Here is a 6,204-nt window from a genome sequence, read left to right on the forward strand (position 1 = left end):
GTTCATGCGGTCACAAAGAGTCACACGACTGAGTGACTAACACTTTCACTTCGAATACTTTATCCTGGTATCTTGAATATCAGCTTACTTGTGTTTTTAAAAAAAAGAAAGAAAAATGGGAGGGAAGGAGGGAATAAAGGAAAAAGAGAGAAAAAGGAAGGAAGGAAGATTAATTCATTCACCATTAGGGAGAGTTTGGTGAGGGCACTCAAAACTTCATGTCTATTTTAAGCAACCCTCTGCTGCTAAGTCGCGTCAGTCATGTCCGACTCTGTGCGACCCCATAGACGGCAGCCCACCAGGCTCCCCCGTCCCTGGGATTCTCCAGGCAAGAACACTGGAGTGGGTTGCCATTTCCTTCTCCAATGCATGAAAGTAAAAAGTGAAAGTGAAGTTGCTCAGTCGTATCCGACTCTTAGCGACCCCATGGACTGCAGCCTACCAGGCTCCTCCGTCCATGGGATTTTCCAGGCAAGAGTACTGGAGTGGGTTGCCATTGCCTTCTCCAAGCAACCCTCTGTGAGCCTATAATTACTTAAAAATAGTTTTGTAAGGGATCATTAATAATTACAACAACGACAGTAATACTCAAAGGGTGTTTCTGGAAGGGTCACGTGGCATCATGTAGGTACAAGCACCCAGCACAGTGCCTGGCGGTGGGGGGGGGGGGGCGGTGATGTACAGTAAATGTTGGGTGAATGTGCGCATGGGTGTGTGGACACTAAGCGCTCAGTAAATGCTATTTTAACATTATTTCAAACAAGGGACGATGCACATTAGGTTCATCAAGCATCGGGAGAGATATTTCCTCCCAAACCACTAGAACAATATTTGGGCCCACAAGTGGTTCCCAAACAGGCAGGTTAACAAGGCTGTGTATTAATGGAGCATCCAGCCTCAAAGACATCCCACATGCTTTCTTTCGCTGTCCTATTCATCTCTGCACTCCACCCAGCTCGAGGAAGGACAGAGCATGTCCCTGCTCCCCATCTGGGCACACTGATGGGGAAACAAACAGCTGGCTGACACAAACAGCTGGCTTCCTGAGGCCTCGCGAGCAGCTCAAAGGGCCAGGCAGTGGACACTCCTCTTCAACCACCCAGAGCTTTTTCTACTTGGCTGGCCATCAGGGCCCTAAAGGGTTTACTGAAAATTCAGAGCCCCCTGAGGACATGAAAGGCAATAGACGTGTGAGTTGGGCAATGTTTCAACCCCATTTTCTCAGACCATTTAAATGCCCTTGAAAAATGCATATGGAGTATGTATGCTAAGGAAAAAATCCAGATGAAAGATTTAAGGACATTTTAAATTTTATAAAGCACGTTTCTAGGCACTTAAACAATTATGAATGGACACATGTGTTCAGGTGTGCCTCAGAAGAGCAGATACAACCAAAAAGACCCAAATGTTGTATGATGATTATTATTTTCATCTTTGTGTCTTTCTGAATTTCATAAACTTCCTCTAGTGTAAATAAATAATAAAAATAATCAATAAAAGAAATTAATGATCAACCGTGGTTTACTGTCTTCTTTCAGAATTAGTTACAGTGATATCCTTGCATAATTATTGATACTATTGTGGAGATAGTAAAATGGGGGGATCAGGGGAGGAAAAAATGACAGTTGATACCTTGAGCCATTTCCCCGAAGCCAGAAACAGCGCAGGACCCAGCCAAGCACTGTGTCTGTAAGGAAACCGGGCTAGGTGTGGAAAGGCCCGGTGGAAGAGAAACCAGAAGTTTGCACAAGACCTGCCCCCCTGGTAGTCAGCTAATGCTCTGGGCAGAGTCACAGCTTCCCAAGATCTGTTTTGCTAAAACGCCTGCCTCGCTCAGTGTTTGGAGGATCAATGGAGTTGAAGCAAATCACTCGACACTCTAGACGAAAGACAGGTGTTGTCACAAGGCATTGTAATTCTCTGGCTGTAGAGCTGTCATCAGCCCAAACTGCTCTGCTTGAGCATTGAGGGTAATGGCCAAACATTAAACAAAAGGAGGGCAGTGGAGTGGACCGAAACAGTCCCCGTCTGCTGCTTCTCTGTCTTCTAAAGGGTCCTGGGAGTCATTTCCTAGGCCAGGGAACCTTAGGTCCTTGTGAGGACAAGGAAATCGGCACCAGTGGGGTCTAAGGGGTGTGAGGTACCACTCTGTTTCCTGAGAGCCCAAGGAGGGGCTGGGATGGGCTGGAGAAGGTGTCCCAGCACAGGGCATGCACAGCTCGATCTGAATTTCAGATAAACAATGAACACTTATCAGCATGAGTAGGTCCCAATACTGCACAGAACCTACTTAAACACTCGTCATTTATCTGAAATTCAAAGGGAACTGGGCATCTTGTGATCTCAGCGGCTAACCCCACAAACCCACCCCGGGGGTAGAGAGAGCAGCATCGTGGGCTGCCCAGCCTCCGCCAGCACCAGGGGGCTCCGACGACTGGGACATGGGATGCGGGGTAGAGACGGGCCTGCCTCTGCTTTTGAGAGAAGGGGCGGGGGGGCATGGATGTGAGACCACTGCACTCCACGGTGTCCCCTGTGCCAGCCCCAACCACCTGGAGATGAGTCTTCTGGGCAGAGAGGTAAGCCTTGAGAAACAGCTCAGATTGGAGTTCCACTGAATCAAGGAATTGGACACGAAACAGATTCTGCAGGGGACACAAACCTGAATCATGCAGTCCCATAGATTTTCAACTGCTTGAATCATGCAGTCCCATAGATTTTCAACTGCTTGGAAGCCAAATAAAGGGTGCTCGGCTCCAGTGAGAAGCCACAAATTGTCTGGCCTCTATAAACCCAGATGAGATTTAACTAGTGAGAAACAGTGTAAATAAAGAATCCTAATCAGATCATTAGGAGAGATGGGGGGTCTCTTCTGCTCTTTTAGGCCTTTAATAAAAGTTGAACTGCAATTGTGTGAGAGTTGGGGCCACCCTTGCCCCTCCCGAAACAGGCTTCTGGTGGGTGTGTTACATCAGAGAATGTGCATAATAAACTCGGGTGTGTGTGCACGTATGTGTGTTGCCCAGGCCTAGAAGATGCACAAAAATAACACAAAAGGATCACCAGGGCCTTGGATGTCTTTGAAGAAGCACATGGGTCTTGTCTCACCGCCCCAAGTGGCCAACATGGCCATGTGGGCAGTACCAGCTCTGCGCAGTTAAAATAAAGAAAACAAATATCTAAATATCCAATATCATTGCTGGGAGCCGGCCTCTGGGTCTTTGCCGACATCTGAACTGCTTCACATAACCTCCTGGCCTCTAAAAATAGATATTCTGTGGTACATATAATTTTCATAAGATGACTAATACAGGAATGCCCTTTGGGATAACTTACTGTCTTAGTTTCTTTCTTTTTTCTATATTTATCTTCTCTTCACTGGTCTCTTTGTGTAAAAGTTAGACTGTAGCCATGAACCGAGAACACTGGCCAAGAAATGATTCCTCTGTTCCTCAAAGGGCTATCCTTTTTATCAACAGAAAAGAAGCTTCCACTGCTAGAAGGGGCCGGGTGATGCCTTGGACCTGTGTTTTGTTTCTGTCTCTAAAGATCATTTTTCCATACGGACGGCCGGTCTGAAGGGGTTTCTAGCTAGCTCGCGGCTTCTCCATTTCTGTGCGGCTGAATCAGAAGTGGAAGGTACATGGATGGACTCTAGAAAACTCCTTACGTTAAAGCTTGCAGCTCTAAACACGGGTCATGAGAGATATGGTCATCCACAAACACTGAAATCTGTAGTCTGGATTTTATTTGTCTTCTGAATCAAGAGAAAAAAAAAAGGGGGGGGGGGTGGATAGGAAGAGAGTTGGCCATCTGTTGGATAGCCTTCAGGGCCCATGGAGCGCATAGCCTGATCTCTTGTTCAGAGGTGAGGGTTCCAGAAACGGAAGGAGAGGACGCACTGGGTTGGGGGGTAAGTAGGAGCCATCCAGCCTCACTTCCGGTCCCCTCTATTTCAGCAACCTCTACATGACCTCTGGGGCGGTTAACTGTGCTCCTGGGGACCTGGAGAAATAAATTTTCTTATCCAGCGGGGTCCTCCCTCCCTTCCCAGCATTCTCCCTCCTCCCTGATCACCAAACAGTAACTGCTAAACCCGGTGTGCCAGGCCAGGCCGGGCCGGCCCCATCTCCTCCCCGGATGGGAGTGTGGGCGGGGGGAGTGAGAGGGCAAGGTGGGGCCAGGTGGTGGGAAACCGGTGCCCCCAGCTCCCCACACCCTGTCCCGCTCCCCTGCAGGGCTCCCACTGCCATGGTCTTTACAGCCGTGGAGCCTTCTTGGTCTTCGGTTCTATTTTAAACTACAGCCCTCTGAGGAGAGAGACCAGAATCAACTTGGGTAGATGACCGGTTAGAAGTTGGCTACAAAAAGTACAACTCGAGGACAGAGAGGCAAGGTTTCATTCCGTGCCTGTGTGTTTTATGCTTTCCAATGAAAAGCAAATCCAAGTGTAATTTATTCTTATTTTTGTTTTAGTAATAATAAAAAGAATGTTAGGTGCTATGCACACCTTGGATTCTCCTTCTGCCTGTGTCCCCCGTGAAGTCACCATATTACCCTATGGTTTTGCTCTTAGAAATAAAGGAGGCAGGCCAGTGGGCACCTAGATTCAAGAGACGGTGTATTGCTCTGGGAAACTGCCAGAAAGACTGGAAGGCAACGCCACAAACTCACTAAATACTCGTGAACTTGTAGTCCTCAATACATGATGTCCAATATCCTGGATCCCTGATTTTTAAAAAATACTGCCAACAGCATCCTCTTTAAAGACCAGTGACCAGATGCCACTTCCTTATCTATAAGGAGCCTAAACCTGGAAGAAAGCAGAGTATTTTTTTGTTTGTTTGTTTTAAATCCTATACTTGCAATTTGAAAAACGGATCCAATCTTAGACCAGGTTCTTCCTGGACAGTGGACTGGCCTCTTAGTCTCTCCAGGAATCAATTTCAATGTTCTCATTCATTGGTGGTGATGACAAATGACACTGAAGAAAATACAAACTGTTTCACAAGCTTGCTGTGAGGATTAGATGAATTGCTCCTAAGGTACTTCCAATCTTGCTTCAAAATCCTGCTCAAGGATTTTTAACCCTGACCAACCTAGACAGCATATTAAAAAGCAGAGACATTACTTTGCCAACAAAGGTCCATCTAGTCAAGGCTATGGTTTTTCCAGTGGTCATGTATGGATGTGAGAGTTGGACTGTGAAGAAAGCTGAGCACAGAAGAATTGATGCTTTTGAACTGTGGTGTTGGAGAAGGCTCTTGAGAGTCCCTTGGACTCCAAGGAGATCCAACCAGTCCATTCTAAAGGAGATCAGTCCTGGGTGTTCATTGGAAGGACTGATGCTAAAGCTGAAACTCCAGTACTTTGGCCACCTCATGCGAAGAGTTGACTCACTGGAAAAGACCCTGATGCTGGGAGGGACTGGGGGCAGGAGGAGAAGGGGATGGCAGAGGATGAGATGGTTGGATGGCATCACCAACTCGATAGACATGTGTTTGGGTAAACTCTGGGAGCTGGTGATGGACAGGGAGGCCTGGTGTGCTGTGGTTCATGGGGTCACAAAGAGTTGGACACTACTGAGCGACTGAACTGAACTGAACTGGGTGAAGATTTCCTTGACCCTAATGCCACAGCATCAGACAGGAGCTCAGACACTCCCATGTGCCTCTCAAATGCTTCCACCCAGAAATGTCTCTAGCTACTTCTGCCAGTCTTATGGGTCACACCAAGTTAGGTGATCATAACTAAAATCTACAAGTGTGTGGAAGTACTGTTAGGTCCAGGAAGGGAAAAAGAACTGGAAACATTAGTGAGCATGAACACTTCTCATGCATTTGTATATAATATTCATTATTCATGAAAGGCTTGAAGATAGTGCCAAGCTCTGCTTCTTCCTTAGTAGAGCTATCGCCCTGTGTGAGATCTGAATGGAAATCAAGATCATAAATGCGGGCATGGAAGAGGAACATGTCTGTTACTTGCTTATATGCTTGCCTCCCAGGGTTAACAGTATTTCCAGAATCAGGATCATGTTCAACTCATCCTTGGTTCCACATGCTAGGTACACCATAGGCACTCAATAAATACATACCAGACAGATGGGTGATAGAGAGACAGAGATAGATGATATATATAGAAAGATGATATAAAGACAGATAAATAGATGACAGACAGAAAGGATAGAAAAATAAAGAGAAG

Source organism: Bubalus bubalis, chromosome 18 (assembly GCF_019923935.1).
Source record: "Bubalus bubalis isolate 160015118507 breed Murrah chromosome 18, NDDB_SH_1, whole genome shotgun sequence".
Classification (NCBI taxonomy): Eukaryota; Metazoa; Chordata; class Mammalia; order Artiodactyla; family Bovidae; genus Bubalus; species Bubalus bubalis.